The sequence below is a fragment of the Elephas maximus genome, chromosome 13 (genome assembly GCF_024166365.1).
Source record: "Elephas maximus indicus isolate mEleMax1 chromosome 13, mEleMax1 primary haplotype, whole genome shotgun sequence".
Lineage (NCBI taxonomy): Eukaryota > Metazoa > Chordata > Mammalia > Proboscidea > Elephantidae > Elephas > Elephas maximus.
This window is the reverse complement of record NC_064831.1, coordinates 92,038,547-92,056,579: the sequence shown is the minus strand read 5'-3', so window position 1 is coordinate 92,056,579 and position 18,033 is coordinate 92,038,547. Positions and strand designations below refer to the sequence as shown.

Below are 18,033 nucleotides of genomic sequence, written 5' to 3'. Positions count from 1 at the left end.
AGTAACTATTCACCATCTTGTCTGTGCAAAAAGGTAGGCAAGAAGTCATCCTCCCAGGAACGAAGTGCTCTAGGGGCTGCAGCAAGAACAGAACCCAGCTAAGATGGGAATACAACTACATACACATTCTTATTGGAACAGTACTTAATGTGGCACCTTAGTATCTGCCACTTACAGGTCTCCAAAACCAGTCACCTGAGGCAGTGCTCCTGAAGAACTAACACACACCTGAAGAAACTCAGTTCCCAGGAGAGTAAATATGGGGTTCTGTTTAAAATGAACAGCCCCTGGTACTTACGCTTAACCTACAAACATCTGCAAAGTGTTTATTCCTATGGAAGAATCACAAGGAGTTGTCAGTACAACTTCTCTGCAGCCAACCAGAGCAGAGGCAACTATAAGGGACTAAGCAGCCTAACCGTCCCCAGACAAGGCTGTGCCCAGTGCCACCTGTGCATGTCTCCTTGCCTGAATCTTCTCCTTCCTCCTCGAAGCAGAGCTCAGAGCTCAGACCAGAGCTCAATATTCCAAGACTACTTCTAACTGACTAGGGTCCAAAGGTATAGCATGAGACAAGGGGTGTGACTGGTCCTCTCCCACAACCCTCCTTGCAGGCTGAATAGCAGAGGTTCCCTGATCAAGTCTTACAAAATCACTGTGTGATGGTAAAGAGAGGGCTGGGAAAGTGAGCTCCAAGGAAGGGGCCTCAGAGTCAACAACAGTAGCCCACACTTCTAAATTTTCCTTGTCTTCACTGGGAGGTGATGAAGGAGAGCTCCTCCTACCAGATCTTGGAAGAAAGCAGCAACTCTTAGGCTGGTCTCCTTCAGCCAGGTAAGAAGAGCCCTGCCTTTCTTCCTGGACCCAGCCACAGTTTAATATAGCATAGTAAAGAATGGCATCAGAAATGGTCATGGGGCTTTGGACCTGCACACAGGTACCAAGATCTGGCTTTGCAGGAAGAGGTGCAACTGGTTGTCTGACAAGAGGACCACACTCTGCAGGACCTTTTCTAGGAAGTGCTGCAGACCTTGTTGTCGCTTCTCAATGAACTTATCTGAGCTGCCAAAGAAGGTTATCTTCCCCAGGAGTCCAGGTACAGGCCTCCTGCTCTTGATTCTCCAATATCCTACACCAAAACCCCATTGGAAGAAAACATCTGAGAACAGTACCCACTAAAGAAGCAGAATTAAGGGTAGTTATGTTAATGAGGGGAGCCCTGGTAGTGTAGTGGTTAAGAGCTTGGCTGCTAACAAAAAGGTCAGCAGTTCAAATCCACCAGCTGCTCCTTGGAAACCCTATGGGGCAGTTCTACTCTGTCCTATAGGGTCGTTATGAGTCATAACCAACTCAATGGGACCAAAAACAACAACAACGTGTTAATGAGGCAGGATTTACAACACATAAGAAAATCACATCAGATAACAAAATGATAGACAATCACACAATACCGGGAATCATGGCCTCGCCAAGTTGACATATGTTTTTGGGGGACAGAATTCAATCCATAACACCAACTATATGCTGCCTATAAGAAACATATTATAGACACAAGGACCCAAATAGGTTGAAAGTGAAAGAATGGAAAATATATATATATATATATTCCATGCAAATAGGAACCAAAAGAGAGCTCACATGGCAATTTTAGTATTAACAACATAGGCTTTAAGTTAAAATCTGCTCTAAGAGACAAAGAAAAACATTATGTAATGATTAAAGTATCAATTCATCAAGAAAGCATATCATTTATAAACACATATGTGCCTAATTAACAACAGAGCCCCGAAATATATAAAACAAACACTGACAGAATTGAAGTGAAAAATAGACAGTTTTATAATAATAGATGGGGACTTCAATACACCACTTTCAACAGTGGACAGACCATCTCAAACATTTAGAAAACTATAAAACATTACTTAAAGATATAAATGGAAGGACATTCCATGCTCATGGATTGGAAGATTTAATACTGCCCATATGTCAATACTACCTAAAGCAATCTATAGATTCAATCTATAGGTTTTCTTCTTTTTCTTTCTCCCTCCCACCTAGCTCCATACACCACCTCTACCCCGTTGCTAGACCGCACCATGCGGCTGCAGCTAGAGAGCCACTAGCTTGCCGCCACGCCAAGTCCGCCCTGCCCCCACCTGCTGACTCCCACTGTGCTGTCATTTTTTTCCCCTTTATTTTCTTTCTTTTTTCCCCATCCCACCTAGTCCCATAAGCCACATCCCCTCCCTTCCCGCCAGACTCTGGGTCTGCCCCACCCCCACTCGCCAGACCCCACTGTGCTGCTATATTTTTTCTTTCTCCTTTTCCCTTTCTTACTTTTCTTTCTCCCTTCCACCTATCCCTGTAGGCCACCTCCCCAACTTCCCTGTGGCCCCCACTGTGCCACAGAGAATAGTGGGTCATCAGCGCACTGGCCTGCTACTGCCCAGGGTCCACCATGCCCACACCCACTGGCCCCCACCATGCAGCCATTTATTTTATTCTTTTTTCATTCTTTCTTTTCTTTCTACGTCCCACCTAGCCCTGTATATCGCATCCCCACCCTTTCTGCCAGCTGCCAGGTCTCCCCCACCACTCTCTGGCTACCCCTTCTTTTTCTTTCTATTTTCTTTTCTTTATCACTCCCCTCACCAGCCCTGTATAACACACCCCTTTCCCACCTCCCCTCATTGTGCTGCCATGGCTACAGTGTCCCCAACATTCAGGCCCACTACTGCACCAGGCCTGAACCGCCTCTTCCCTTCTACCACTCAACCAGCTGCTGAGTGGTGGGAAACAAGCATGTACCATGCCCTGCCTAACAACCTTGCCTATCTAGAGATGGATGGTGAAAGATCTCAAACCACTGGACCAACGTCACCAGGGAGACAGCACCACTTGTTCAGTCTGCCCTCAGGCACCTCACCCAGCCAGTGTACAGCAGCCAGGCTTGCCCTGCCTGCCACTGCCCTGCCCATTTGGGCAAGATGGTGAAAGCTATCGTGCTTACAGATGAACAAGTAGCAAAGCATGCTTGGCCCACCCACCCTGACATATCAAAACAGAACAAAAAACCAGAATGAAACAAATGAACATACAATCAGTAAATAAAGAAAACAATACCTTAATGCCTCAGAGACAGCAGACAATATCAAAATATATTTTTTAAAAAAGCAGGACAGGATGGCTCCGCCATGTGATGAAAATAAAGAATCAGAAAATCTTCACATAGAAGGCAGTGAAACTATCTGATATGAAATTCAAAAGACTAATATTTAGGGCTCTCCAGAAATTAGGAAAGAGATCAAGGAAAACACAGACAAAATCAACAAAAATAGCCAAAATCAAGGAAAATACAGACAAAGCAATAGAAGAATTCAGGAAACTAATACAAGAACAAAACATCAAAATAATTAAACAATTAGAAATCATACAAAAACAGCAACTGGAAATCCAAAAGATAAACTACAAAATATCAGAAATTGACAACTCAGCAGAAGGATTTAGGAGAAAACTTGAAACGATGGAAAACAGAATCAGCAAGATTAAAGATAAATTCACAGATGCCACTCTGAGGAAAAAAATCAGAGAAAAAAATTAAGAAAAATGAAGAAAACCTAAGAATTATATGGGACACAATCAAGGGCAAAACTTTGTGTGTGATCAGAGTTCCAGAACAGGGGGAGAAAATGGAAAACACAGAGAAGATTGTTGAAGATTTGCTGATAGAAAACTTCCCAAATAGCATGAAAGACAAAACGCTGACCATCCAAAAAGCTTAATGAACCTCATACAGGATAGACCCAAAAGAATGTGACCAAGACAGATCATAAGCATACTCATTAAAACCAAAGACAGAAAGAATCCTGGGAGCAGTTCGAGAAAACTAAAAGTCATTTAAAAAGGGAAAACAACAGGACTAAGGTCTGAGTACTTGGCAGAAACTATGCAGGAAAGAAAGCAATGGGATGACACATATAAAACTTTGAAAGAAAAAAACTGTCAACCAAGAATAATATATCCTGCAAAACTCTGTCAAATACAATGGTGAAATTAGGACATTCCACATAAACAGAAATTAAGGAAATTCATAAAAACCAAACAAAACTTAAAAGAAATACTAAAGGGAGTCTTTCAGTTAGAGAACCAATAACATCAGACAACAACGAGAGTCTAGGACTCAGGACAATATCAACAAGACACCAACCTAGGTAAAGAACTTTCGATAATAAAACAAAGCTAAAAGACTTAAAGCAGGCAAATAGAGATGTCAACCTATAAATGACAACAAAAACAAAACAATAAAAGAGGAATAAATGGTGTAGGTATAGAACTTTCAAATGGAGAGGAAGTCAAGGGGATACTAAGTAACAAAAGACAGGTTCAACCTTAGGAAGAAAAGGGTAAATTTCAAGATAACCACAAAGAAAGTTAAAAAACCTACTCATCAGGATAAAAAATAAGGAAAACATAGAGCCTCAGTAAACACAAAATCTATAAAAATGAAAGAGAAGAAAAAAATCCACAAACAGAAGAATTCGGTACAGTAAAGTAAAAGGAACAAAGAAAATGTCAGCACCATTAAAAACAAAAAAAGCACAACAATATGACTGCAATAAACTCATATCTATTGACAGTCACACTGAATGAAATCATTCAAATGTACCTGTAAAGAGACAGAGAACGGCAGAATAGATTAAAAAAAAAAAAAAAAAAGGCCCTTCAATATGCTGTCTACAAGAGACACATCTCAGACATAAAGACATAAATATATTAAAACTCAAAGGGTGGAAAAAAATATATCAAGCAAACAGTAACCAAAAAATGGCAGGAGTGACAATAATTATCTCAGATCAATAGACTTTAAAGCAAAACAAACCATAAAAGACAAGGAAGTACATTATAGAATGATTAAATGGACAATCCATCAAGAAGGCATAACATTTAAAAAAAAAATCTGTACAGCCAATGACAGGGCCCCAAAATACATAAAACAAACCCTAAAAGCATTGAAAAGAGAAATTGTTCCACGATAATAGTAGGATTCTTCAAAGCACCACTCTCAGTAAAGGACAGCACATGTAGAAAGAAACTCAACAAAAATATGGAAGATCTAAAGACCAAAATAACCAACCTGACTTCATAGACAACAGCAGCAAAGTATACATTTTTTTCCAATGTACATGGAACCTTCTCCAGAATAGACCACATTTTAGGCCACAAAGCAACCCTCAATAAAATCCCAAACATCAAAATAGTACAAAACATTCTCTTTGATCACAATGCCATAAAAGTAGAAATCAGTAACAGGAAGAGCAAGGAAAAAGGATCAAATACATGGAAACCGAATAACGCCTTACTTAAAAACAACTGGGTAATAGAAGAAATCAAAGAGAAATAAAAAAAATTCCTAGAATCAAATGAGAATGAAAACACATCATAGCACAACCTTTAGAACACAGCAAAGGCAGTGCTCAGAGGTCAATGGATAGCAATAAACACACATCAAAAAAAGAACAGGCAAAAATCAAAACACAGAGAAATTTTTATCAAGGAAATCGCTCACATGGTTGTAGAGGCTAGGAAGTCCCAAGTCCATGAGTCAGGCTGGAGGCTTCTCCTGACTCATGTAGCTGCAGGGGTTGATCAATCCCAAGATCAGCATGTAAGCTGCTAGCTCATGTCCCAAGAATTGAAGGTCAGATGAACAAGAGCCAGTTGCAGGATCCAGAGCAAGCAAAAGCCAACGAGCTTTGCAAGAAAGTCTACATATACTGGATGCAGACCACACCCCCAAGGAAATACTCTTTGAACTGATTGGCTGCTCTTAGCAGATCTTATCATGGAAGTGATTACATCAAATCTCATTATGGAGGTGATTACATCATTACATACCTGCCAGACTACATCATAATTGCCAAACCACTGAGAATCACAGCCCAGCCAAGTTGACACACAACCTTAACCATCACAGAAAAGTCATGGGGAGATTGGAACTCTTACGCATTGCTGGTGGGAATGTAAACCCGTACAACCATTTTGAAAACAATATGGCTCCTTCTTAAAAAACTAGAAATAGAAGAAATAGCATACAATCCAGCAATCCCATTCCTAGGAATATATCCTAGAGAAATAAGAGCTGTCACACAAATAGACATATGCACACCCATGTTCACTGCAGCATTAGTCACAATAGCAAAAAGATGGGAACCTCAGTGCCCATCAACAGATGAAAGATAAATTATACTATATCCACACCATGAAATACTACACAATGACAAAGAATGATGATGATTCCGTGAAACATCTCACAACATGGATGAATCTGGAGGGCATTTATGCTGAGTGAAATAAGTCAATCACAAAAGGACAAATATCATATGAGGCCATTATCATAAAAACCCAAGAAAAAGATTACACGCAGAAAAAAAAAACTTTGATGTTCATGAGAGAGGGAAAGGGTGGGCTGAGGAAATCACTAACTTGATAGCAAGCAAGTGTTAATGTTGATGAAGGGAAAGACAGCACACAATATAGGGGAAGTCAGCACAACTTGACCAAGGCAAAGCCATTGAAGCTTCCTAGACAAATCCAAAAGCCTTGAGGGATCAAGTTACTTGGGCTGAGGGCTGGAGGCTGGGGACTATGGTCTTGGGGGACATCTAGATCAATTGGCATGACATAGGTGATAAAGAAAATGTACTACATCTTACTTTGGTGAGTAGCATCTGGGTCTTAAAAGCTTGCAAGTGGCCATCTAAAATACATCTATTGGTCCCATACCATACCATTCAGAGGAAAGGATAATGAAGAAAACCAAAGACACAAGGAAAGTATTAGTCCAAAGGACTAATGGACCACATGAATCACAGACTCCACCAGCCTGAGCCCAAAAGAACTAGATGATGCCTGGCTGCAATCACCAACCACTCTGACAGGGATCATAATAAAGAGTCCCAGACAGAGGAGGAGAAAAATGTAGAAAAAATTCAAATTCACAAAAAATGACCAGACTTACTGGTCTGACAGAGACTGGAGGTACCCAGGAGACTATGGCTTCTGCACACCCTTCTAACTCAGAACTAAAGTCGCTCCTGAAGTCCACCTTTCAGCCAAAGTTTAGACAGGCCTATAAAATAAACAATACCAAGAAGAACGAGTTTCTTAGTTCAGTCAAGCATATGAGACCAAATGCGCAACACCTGCCCATAAGCAAAGAAAAGAAGGCAGGAAAGGACAGGAAATTGGACAAATGGACACGGAGAACCCAAGGCAAAAAGGGAAAGGCGGAGAGCGCTGACACATTACAGGGACCACAACTAATGTCACAAAACAATATGATAAATAAAATGTGGTGTATAAATTTTTGTGTGGGAAACTAACTTGTGCTATAAGCTTTCACCTAAAACACAATAAAAAAATTACAAAACTACAGTAATCAAAACAGTCCAGTACTGTTATAAGAATAGATGTGTAGACCAATGGAATAGAATTCAGAGTCAAGAAATGAACCCGTACATCTTAGTCAATTGATTTTTTAAAACAGTGCTAAGTCCGTCTAATTGGGAAAGATCAGTCTCTTTAATAAATGGTGCTGGAACACCTGGATTTCCACAAACAAAACAATGAACATGGACCCATATCCAACAGCATGTATAAAAAAAACTAACTCAAAATAGTTCAAAGACTTAAATGTAAGAATTTAAAACTATAAAGCTCTTAGAAGAAAACATAAGGCTAATGCTTCAGGACCTAGGTTTTAACAACGGATTCTTAGATATGACACTGAAAGCACAAGCAACAAAAGACAAAAATACAAATGGGACTTTATCAAAATTTAAAGCTTTTGTTCATCAAAGGACTTTGTCAACTAAGTGAATGAGACAATCTACAGATTAGGAGAAAATTCAGAGGAGCTACATATCTGGTAAGTGTTTAATATCCAAAATATATAAAGAAATACTACAATTGAACAACAAAAAGACAAAAAACCCAATCAAAAAATGGACAAAGGACCTGAAAAGACATTTCACCAAAGAGAAAATACAAATGGACAACAAAGACATGAAAAAATGCTCAATGTCAATACTCATGAGGGAAATGCAAATCAAAACTGCAATGAGATATCCCTTCGTATCCACTGAGATGGCTATTATATGCCCTGGTGGCTCAATAGTTAAGCACTCAGCTGTTAACCAAAAGGTCAGTGGTTTAAATCCACCAGCAAGTCCACAGGGGAAAAGACCTGGTGATCTGCTCCCAGAAAGATTATAGCCTAGAAAACACTATGGTCACTATGAGTTGGAATCAACTCAATGGCACCCAAGAACAACAACCAATTAAGGACAACCATTAGATCAATAAATGGACTAGGAAAAATTTTAGAAACACAAAGATAAAGAGTCAATCTGTCTAATGTGTTATATCTTCATGCCTTTGACAGTGTCTCGGGAATAAGAGTTGTGAAATCTCCTTCAGCACCTTGAATCCTTTCTCTGATGTCAAGGTTGGGTACCCGGTATTGCGTACTTGATGATGATCAAATGTGCAGTGGTAAGCTCATTCAGAACTACACCAAGTGTTTTCAACCAAAAACACAAGGAAAATTATTAGGACCATGTGAACGAGAGCCTCTATCAACCTGAGACCAGAAGAATTAGATGGTGCCCAGCTACCACCACTGACTACTTTCACAGGGATCACAACAGACAGTCCCCGACAGAGCGAGAGAAAAAGGTAGAATAAAATTCAAATTCACAAAAAAAAAGACCAGACTTACTAGTCTGACAGACACTGGAGGAGCCCCCAAGACTATGGTCCGTGACGCTCTGCTAACTCAGAGCTGAAACCATTCTGAAGGCTCACTATTCAAAGATTAGACAGGCCTATAAAACAAACAATAACACACATGAGGAACAGGCTTCCTAGTTCAATCAAATATATGAGACGAAATGAACAACTCCTGTCCAAAAGTAAGATGAGAAGGCAGGAAGGGACAAGAACTAGACAAATGGACACAGGGAACCTGGTGCGGAAAGAGGCAGTCACATTGTGGGGATTGCAACCAAGGTCACAAAACAGTATGTGTACAAATTTTTGAATGAGAAACTGACTTGAGCTGTAAACTTGCACCTAAAGCACAATAAAATTTTAAAAAATTAGTAAATAAAACAGCATAAAAAATCAAATACACAGGAATAAATTTAATGAAAAACCTCTTCATAAAGAAACTCTAAAACAAATACATTAAAGGAGATCTAAATAAATTTAAAGATGTATCATTATTGTGGATAGAAATAATGAATATTGCGAGGATATTGATTCTCTCCATGTTGATTCATATACTGCAATCTCATTTAAAATCTCAGAGAGAAAGACTGTGTGTAAATTTATAAATTCCAAGGAGTGAGACTGGCCAAGACAATCCAAAGAAGAACAAAGTGGGAGAACTTATTCTACCAAGTTTCAAGGTTATTATAAAAATACAGTAATTAAGACAGTGTGGAATTGGTTCAGGATAGACAAATAGAAAAATAAAACTGTATAGAGTTCAGGGACAAACCTATGCATATATGGACAGTTGATATATGACAAACGTAGCCTTTTTGATAAATATACTAAGTTAATTGGGTATCGTTATGGATAAAAATTAAATCTGACCCCTACTTAACACCATACACAAAATCAATTCCTGGAGTTCTGTAGATCAAAATGTGAAAGGTAAAATAATAAAGCTTCCAGAGGATATCTCTATGACCTTAGGATAAGCAAAGGTTTCATAAACAACCAAAAAAAACCAGTGCCATCCATACAGAAAAATGTTAATTAATCAGATTAAATTAAAATGAAGGACTTCTGCTTAGTAAAGGAATCTTTGGGTGGTGCAAACGGTTAACATGCTTGGCTGCTAACCTAAAGGCTGGGGATTCAAGACCACCCAGAAGCACCTCAGCAGAAAAGGTCTGGCAAGCTACCCCTGAAAAATCAGCCATTGAAAACCCTATGGAGCACAGTTCTACTCTGACACACACGGGGTCTCCATGAGTAGAACCCTACTTGACAGCAGCTGGTTGTTTTTATTAAAAGATACCATTAAGAGAATGAGAAGGAAGCCACAGAATGAGAGGAAATACTTGGAACGCTTATAACTGACAAAAGGTTCATATCCTGCCTATGTAAAGAACTCCTACCAAAAAAGATACTGACAACCTAATAGAAAGTGAACAAGGCACTTAACCAGCCATTTCTCATAAGACCGTATTCAAATGTCCAAAAACATGAAAAGGTGTTCAATCTCATTAATCATGAGGGAAATGCAAAGTACAACCATCTTAAGCTACACCTGCCAGAACAGCAATAATTAGAAAGACCCATAGTACCAAAAGAACAGTCAGATGGAGCAACTGGAATGCACACACTACTGGAGAAGTGTAAATTGGTACAGCCACTTTGAAAAATAGTTTATCATTTCCTAAAATGGGATCTATGACATATTAAAAAAAAATCCATATTATAGCCCAGTAATTTCACTCCTGGTTCTATATCTATATCAAGAATATACACAAATGCTCCAGTGAGCATTGTTCATAGAAGACCCTTCCTGAATATCCATCAACAGTAAAATGAGTAAAGATGAGTAAACTTATCTCTATACCTTGGGATACTATACAGGAAGAAAAATGAGAAACTGATACTGGAAACAATATCCTTTATCTCACAATCAATATTTTCAAAAGAGTCATGCACACTTTATGCTTCCATATTTTATGAAGTTCAAAACCAACCTGTGATATTAAAAGTCAGGTAGTGGTTACATTTCTGGAGAGGGGATGGGGGCAGGAGCGGAGCTCAGGGGGTATGCAGATGATGTTCTTCTTGACCTGGGTGGTGGTTACATGGATGTGTTTAATGTGTGATAATTCATTGAACTTGAACTGTACATTTGTTATTTGTATACCCTCCTGTTTGTATATTATAAATTTTTTTTAAGTTGTTAAAAGAAAAAAAGAAAGAAAAAGCTAACCACTTTAATTCTTTACCTTTCTGAGGCCACTGACATTATTGACTGTGTTCTTTTTTATATAAAAAAAATTTTAATACAAAAATATTTTTTAAAAATACATAAAACCATCGGATAATCCCTAATGGCATTTAAAATAGTAATGAAAGTAAAGCAGGTGCATGGTTAAGAATTTTTTGCCATTGAATCAAGTCCAACTCATGGTGACCCCATGTGTTACAGGGTAGAACTGCTCCATAGGGTTTTCTTGACTGTAATCTTTACAGAATTAGGTCGCCAGGCCTTTCTTCCATGGCACCCTTGCGTGGGTTCAAACCACCAACCTTTAGGTTAGTAGAGGAGTGCAAACCACGTGCACCACCTAGGGACCACCGTGTATGGTTAGGACATTCAAATAATATAAAAATGTATTCAATGGGAAGTGAAACCTCTCTGCACCACTCCAGCCTTTCTCTTCAAGAGAAGGTCTCTTAATGTGCTCAGTGATTCTATCCGGAAACATTCTCATGCCTATTTTAGCAGGTATTGATTGCCAAATGCTAGCTTCCCACATATCACAAGCTGTTATTAACACAGCTGGGCTGACTGCTCCAGGCATTAAGAATGGACATCATTTTGACAAAGCAGAGACAGTGTCTCCATGGGGGAAGGGCAAGATGTACTGAGAATCTGAATCTGAAGAGAGAACCTGAAGTTTGGTTTAAGGTTGGTCTTTCAATGTAGATGCGTGATTACGATTGGGTTGGGCTCATGATTTAATGGTTTAGGATTGGTGAAAGCAGTAAGGCAAGAATTTTGGAAGAGTTCAAAGAGTCTCAGGAGGCAAACTGTTGATGCTTTCTATTGAAAAGTTAATGGATCTTGAAAGAAGGCCCAGTAATGACCAATGCAGTGATTTGCCTGGCAAAAGTCTCCTGGAATAGTATAGCTTGCCAGTGAAGACAGTGGGATAGTCATGTTAATTGAGACAGTGAGCTGTGTGGCCAGTAGGCGGTCTGGGTTCTCAGCATATACTTACATTTTCTTTACCCATATAAACGCTGCTTCTAATGTGTCCAGGGAGTAAAAGTCGGAGGTACCTTCTGTGTATGCTTCAGGGACTACGAACACCCAGAGGGTACGCCTGTATCTAATTTGCACTAAGGCTCCATATAGGCTATTGGCAGCCCTATGTTGTTGTTGCCAGTTGCCATCAAGTAGGCTCCAATTCATGGGACCCCATGTACAACAGAACAAACTGGTGCCTGGTCCTGTGCCATCTTCATGATCACTGGCATGCTTGAGTCCATTGTTGCGGCCACTGTGTATTTTGAGTGCCTTCCAACCTAGGGAGCTCATCCTCCAGCACTATTGGACAGTATTTTCTGTGATGCATAGGGTTTTCATGGGCTAATTTTCCAAAGTAAATCGCCAGGCATTCTTTCTATTCTGTCTTAATCTGGAAGCTCTGCTGAAACCTGTCTACCATGGGTGACTGTGCTGGTATTGGAAATACCAGCGGCATAGCTTCCAGCGTCACAGGGACACACAAGCCACCACAGTGTGGCAAGCTGACAGATGGCTGGTAGGACAGCCCTATTCAAAATACTTTTTAAAGACAAAAAGCTCTGTACTCTGAGTCTTCATATTGTCCTGTACCTTGCTTTTTTCTCTTATTGATGCATTGTAGATACATTTCCTTAATCAACACATACACATGTACTTCCTAGAAATGCATCATAATTTCTTTTACCTGTCTTATATTGTTGGACTCTTGAGTTGTTTTTAATTTTTAGATCCTACAGTGTTGCAATAAATGCTTTTGAAAGGAAGCATTTCACCCAGATTGCCTGGGTTAAAATTCCTACCCCATTATTACTATGTAATCTTGACCAAGTACTTAATCTTTTAATCCTCAATTTATCCATCTGTAAAATAGCATAGAACCTTCTTCACTGGGTCATTCTGAGAATTAAATGATTCACGTAAAGCTTTTTTTTTTAAAAAAAACCCTGATTATCATATACTATTATTGATAACATTGAGAAGAATGGGAATTCCAGAACACTTCATTGTACTCATGGGGAACCTGTACATATACTAAGAGGCAATTGTTCGAAAAGAACAAGGGGGTAATGTGTGGTTTATAATCAGGAAAGGTGTGCGTCAGAGTTGTATCCTTTCACCATTCTTAGTCTGTGTGCTGAGCAAATAATCTGAGAAGCTGGACTATATGAAGAAGAACGCAGCATCAGGATTGGAGGAAGACTCGTTAACAACCTGCGTTATGCAGATGACACAACCTTGCTTGCTGAAAGTGAAGAGGACTTGAAGCACTTACTGATGAAGATCAAAGAGCACACCCTTCAGTATGGATTACGCCTCAACATAAAGGAAACAAAAATCCTCACAACTGGGCCAATAAGCAACATGATGATAAACAGAGAAAAGATTGAAGTTGACAAGGATTCCTTTTCACTTGGATCAACAATCAACACCATGGAAGCAGCAGTCAAGAAATCAAAGGATGTATCGCATAGGGCAAATCTGCTGCAAAAGACTTCTTTAAAGTGTTAAAAGGCAAAGATGTCACTTGGAGGACTAAGGTGTGCCTGACCCAAGCCATGATATTTTCAATCACCTCATACGCATGTAAAAGCTGGACAATGAATAAGGAAGACTGAAGAAGAATTGATGACTTTGAATTATGCTCTTGGTGAAGAGTATTGAATATACCATGGACTGCCAGAAGAACAAACAAATCTGTCCCGGAAGAAGGACAGCCAGAATGCTCCTTAGAAGCTAGGATGGTGAGGCTTCATCTCAGGTAATTTGGGCATGTTATCAGGAGGGACCAGTCCCTGGAGAAGGACATCATGCTTGGTAGAGTAGAGGGTCAGCAAAAAAGAGGAAGGCCCTCAATTAGATGGATTGACACGGTAGCTACAACCATGTCCTCAAACATAGCAAGATTGTGAGGATGGTGCAGGCCCAGGCAGTGTTTCATTCTATTGCACATAGGGTCCCTACAAGTTGGAACTGACTCGACAGCACCTAACAACAACAACATCATATATTAAACATTCAAGAAATGTACCTTCTTATTGTTCCTCTATCTTGGGAAACTTTTACAAGTATAGTCATTGGGCAAATACCTACCAGTAGGATTTCTGGGTCAAAGCGCACATGCATTTTTTCATTTTATTTTATTTCACCAATGAAACTAATTCTACTAAAAATAACTTCTTTATAAAGCTAAATGTTATTCTTTTTTTCATTTTAATAGACACAAATTGCCTTCATGAAAAGTTGAACAAATTCAAGCTCTACTGACAGTGTTTGAGAATAGCCATTTCTCTGAAGTGGAAGTCATGAACCTTTGACCTTTTGGCCAGGTGACTATCTCACTGTTGTTTTGACTCCCATCTCTTTAATGTGAGCAAGATGGAACATTTCTGTTTCTTTAATTTTTCTGTTAGGTTACGGCGCTTTTCCTTAGGTGTAGCTCATGATAAATAGAAGAGATTGACTTCTTTTCTATCAGATGTGATACAAATTTTTGCCCCCAGTTGACTTCATATGTAGTATTTCAGAGGGGGGCATACATGAATTTTTAATTTTTTGTGTGGGGAAAATGTATCAGTCTTTTCCTTTATCCTCTCCTAACGAGAGCTTTTTCATTTTGGCTAATGTATTTTTCAGTTCTAAGATTTCCATTTGGTTTTTCTTTACATCTTCTATTACTTTGCTGAGATGTTCTATTTCTTTACTAAAACCTTCTGGTTTTTCAATTTGTTTCAAGCATGTTCATGATCATTCCTTGAAGCATTTTTGTTGACAGCTTCTTTAAAATGCTTATCAAGAAGGAAATAATAAAAATGAGAATATAAATCAATAAAAATGAAAATAGAAAAATCAATGAAGTAAAAAGCTAGCTCTTTGAAAGAATCAATAAAAACGATAAACCTCTAGCAAGCCTGACAAACAGAAAAGAGAGAAGGAACAAATAACCAACATCCGGCATGAAATAGGGGCCATCACCATAGATCTTGAAGCCATTAAAAGGATAATAAGTGAATATTATGAACAGGTTTAACTCCTAAGTTCGGTAACTCAGAAAAAATGGACCCACAACCCACCGACACTTAGCCAAGATGAACTAGGTAACCTGAATATCACTGTGTCTATTAAAGAATTTTAATTTGTAATGAAAAAGCTCTCCCCACCCCCCCAAAAAAATAAATAAACAAATAAAAACAAATATGCTGGCCCAGGTGGTTTTACGGAGGAGTTTTACCAAACATTTAAAAACCTGAAGACTAACATCATGCTTGGCAGAGTACAGGGTCGGTGGAAAAGAGGAAGACCTTCAACGAGGCGGATTGACACAGTGGCTCCAACAATGAGCTCAAGCATAACAACGATTGTAAGGATGGCTCAGGACCGGGCAGTGTTTCATTCTGTTGTGCATAGGGTTGCTATGAGTCGGAACCGACTTGAGGGCACCTAACAACAACAACTTTACATAATCTCTGCCAGAAAAATAGAAAGGTGACAACATTTCTGAACTCATTACATGAGGCCGATATTACCTCACAGACAGTACAAGACGGCTCTGCACCAGCATCTCTTGTGAACTTAGACGCAAATATCCTCAACAAAACATTAGCAGATCAAATCCAGCAAGGTATGAAAAGAACTATACACCATGGCCAAGTGAGGATTATTCCAAGTATGTGAGGCTGATCAAAATTAGAGAACTAATCAATGTATTCCACCGTATCAATTGACACAGAAAATGCACTTGACAAAATCCAACTCCCACTCAAAATAAAACCCTCTGTCAACTAGGAATCGAAGGACATTTCCTCAACTGAGCAAGACCAATACCAATCCCACTGGCATTAAGTCGGTTCTGACCTGTGGAACCCGTGTGTTACAGAGTAGAACTGCTCCTCCTCGGGGTTTTCGTGGCTGTAGTCTTCACGGAAGCAGATCGTCAGGCTTTTCTTTCACGGTCATGCTGGGTGGGTTTGAACCTCCGACCTTTAGGTTAGTAGTCAAATGCAAACTGCACCAGCTAGGGAGCTAACTAAACAAAGACCACCTATTAAAAACCCTATAGCTAACATCATACTTACCAGTGAAAGACGGGATACTTTCCCCCTAAGACTATGAGCAAGGCAAGATGTCTGCTTTCCCTACTCCTATTCTATCCAAAAAAACATCGTACTGGAAGTTCTGGCTGCTAGAAAAAGAAATGAAAGGCACACAGATGAGAAAGAAAGAAGTAAAACCGTCCCTATTTTCAGATGACATAATTGTTTACGTAGAAAATCTCAAAGAAACTAAAAAAAAAAAAAATCTTAAAACGAATACTTGGTTTAATTCTTAAAACAGTGAATTTCAGCTGGTTGAAGAATGCAAGATAAACACACGAAAAATCTGCTGCATTTCCATTTACTAAAAATGCACCTTGTGGAGCCGGAGATTAAAACACAATGCCGTTGATAATCTCACCACAGAAAAGGAAAAACGGAAAGGCTGGTGGTTTGAACCCAACAGCACCGTGGAAGTAAGGCCTGATGATCTCCTTCATGTAAAGATTGCAGCCAAGAAAATCCTCTGGCAGAGGACAGTTCTACACTGTAACGCAGGAGGTCACCAAGTGCCTGAATGGACTAGACAGTTCATTTCGTTTTTGGTTTTTGGTATCTGTATGCTGAAATCTACAAAACAGGGAGGGAAAAATCAAAGCCCTAGAAGATGGAGAGAAGTACTACTGTGTGATGGATTGGAAGGCTGAACTTAGTAAAACACCTCTGGGGTTCTTCCTTTGCTCTTGTGGTAGAGGACTTCCCATTGCTGCACCAGCGGGGCCTGGCCAGGACCCAGGACAGGTGGAGCCTGTGGAAAGTGGCAGACTATCTCTCACTTGCGAAGTGAAGGGGACGCTGGCCAGGCCCTCAAGGCTTGGCCGAGCCCCCACACTGCCCCCTGGGCCGCTGACTTTGGCTGTTTTCTTGGCTCTCTGCCCCCACGGAGCCTCGCCCTCTGGCTTCCCAGCGCCCTGTGAGCAGCCACAGCTCAGTCCCAGGATTCGTGAGCAAATAACCGACTCAGCCTGTCTCACGGCAGGCGACAGAGGCCTCTGGTCCCGAGAAGGTCAGCAGACGAGGTGTAAATCTGTCCTTTTTCCCAGGGAGGAGAGAATCGGCCTCCCTCGTGCGCTGTGGTCTCAGCTGCATCCACACAACCTGTGGCTTTAAACAGCTGCGGTGCTGAGTTGCCAAACTCTTCCTGGTCCTGTTTGTTAATAAAACCTTCCACCAGGTGGCCCTCAAGTTCCTGTTAAGGAGGAGGAGGAGAAGGCGAAGAAGAAAAATAAAGCCGTTGTCTTTTAGGGGAGGGAGGGTAAGCGACAAGGGATGAAGAAGATAAATGGGAGTCTGGCCCTGGCTGCTCTCGGAAGACCTTGGTCCCCTGGCAGCAAGTAGTCCCAATTCATCCGGGATTGGGATGAAAGGGCAGGCACACTTGGCCAGTCCATGTGCCGGGCGCTGGCCACCATCTCGCGTGTCCTGTCCCCTCGAACTCACTGCTAACAGGTCTGGCTTACTCACCTGGGGTAACTGGGGTAAACCGGTGCGCATGGTCGGGTTTTCATGGGCACTCTTTCTCTTTAAAAAAAGACTTCCAGCCCAGGAACACAGGATTTCCTGGGCAGCCCCTCTGCACCACTTCTGGGTCAGCACAATCGGGTGGAGCAGAGGTGTGTGCCGGCAGGGGTGAGCGGAAGGTCTGAGTTTGGACGCTGTCGCTTCAGATGCTGCAGTTCTGGGAGAGAGAAGAAGGAACTGTGTAATATTGCTTTGGGGGGGGGTCCTAGAATATGAACTTTCTCTTCGAAGACAGTTGGTGCTTCTCTGCTGAGCTGCCGATACCACCTAAGGGCCCGGACCAAATGGGCTTCCTTATCCTAGGAACCTGAGCCTGAACCTGAACATGAACCTGAACTTGGGACAGAAGAACCT

At 40.5% G+C, this 18,033-nt stretch overlaps 1 pseudogene; it reads right to left on the bottom strand.

Annotated features, from left to right (window-relative positions):
- Positions 1-519: 519 nt before the first annotated feature.
- On the bottom strand, positions 520-17,652 carry LOC126087856 (sorting nexin-11-like; annotated as a pseudogene).
- Between the last annotated feature and the right edge of the window lie 381 nt (positions 17,653-18,033).